This window comes from Amia ocellicauda, unplaced genomic scaffold (assembly GCF_036373705.1).
Source record: "Amia ocellicauda isolate fAmiCal2 unplaced genomic scaffold, fAmiCal2.hap1 HAP1_SCAFFOLD_32, whole genome shotgun sequence".
Lineage (NCBI taxonomy): Eukaryota > Metazoa > Chordata > Actinopteri > Amiiformes > Amiidae > Amia > Amia ocellicauda.
The window spans coordinates 362,417-363,941 of NW_027102887.1; positions in this window are offsets into that span (position 1 = coordinate 362,417).

Sequence of the window (1,525 nt, forward strand, 5' to 3'; positions counted from 1 at the left end):
CCAAAATTAGGAAAATATCGTCCCAGTATCACATCATATGGCATGTTGGGTACCACACCGACTTCGTAATCTAGTTTCCCGGCCTCTGTCTGTATGTTTACAAGGGCTGTGGGATAGGGTCGTGTGTCACCATGTGTGCATGTGATACTGAGCTCCTGATGTCTATCCAGCTTGTTGGTCGCTACTAATTTTTCTGTGACCAGTGTAACCATACTGCCAGAGTCGAGTAGAGCAGCCACTTCTTTCTCATCGACTATCACTGTACACATGTGTTTTGGATTAGGTACTCCGCCTATGAAAACATCCGTCCCAACAGGGCAGGCATAAAATACCGGTTTCTCTTTCCCCATATCACACACATTACATTGCATTGGTTCCTCTCTACCTGGGCAGTGGGCCGCAATATGTCCTACTTTGTCACAATTGTAGCAGACAATTGGTTGTGATGGTGACTCCCTATAACCCTTAGTCTCGGCTTTAGGCCCCACCTTTGCCCCCCCCAGTCTTGCTCTTTTCTTCCAACCCAGCGCGTCATGTTTCCCAGAGTACTTTGGAACCATCTTACCCGGTCCGCTGGTTCGTCATGGCCTGGGGAACGAGTTTTTAACCTCCGGTACATGCTCTGCTGCTCCGGCTGTATAGAACCGCTCTACAATGGCCACCAAGGTGTCAGCGGACAGCACCTCATTCTGGCCAACCCAGCGTCGAACGTCCTTGGGCAAACAGCGTTGGTAGTTGTCAAGGACTATGGCCTCCACCACCTCGGCTGATGAATGGACCTCTGGCTGTAGCCATTTCCTGGCCAGATGGATCAGATCAAACATCTGCGTTCGGATTGGTTGTCCTGGTTGGTAGGCCCACTGCTGAAACCGATGTGCCCTCACTGCGGTGGTCACGCCCAATCGGGTCATTATCTCCGCTTTCAATTTATCATAGTCCTGGGCGTCCTTCAGCTCCAGATCAAAGTACGCTTTCTGTGCATCCCCTGCCAGATAAGGTGCCACAAGCCCTGCCCAGGAATCTTTTGGCCATCCCTCTCTCTGCTGTCCTCTCAAAGGTCATAAGGAAGGCCTCAACATCGTCCTGTTTTGTCATTTTCTGCAGAAAGTGATTGGTGCGGGGAGTGGAATGGGTTGCAGCCCCCTGTGGCCCAATCCTGGTTGCAAGTGCTTCAACACTCTCTTTCAGCTCTTTAGTCACCTTTTCCTGCTCTTCTCTAAACATTTTATTTGTATCATGCTGGACCTGCAGTGCTTCCTGATGCATCCGCATAGCATCCTGGTGAGCCACCTGCTGCACCCTGGTCGCTTCCTGTTGGGCTATTACAGCCTGTAGTTTTTTTTTTTTTGGATAAAAAAATTCACTCAGCCAGTCTGGGTTTCATGAGGTGCTGCCCGCATTCTACACCAAATGTGACAAAACGCCTTGGCTGTACACATGTGCGGGTCTTCTCTGTGATCTTCTTAGGAGTAAAAACCAGTCATGACCCAGGGAGGAGGTTGCAAATACAGGGCTGTGCCTGTAT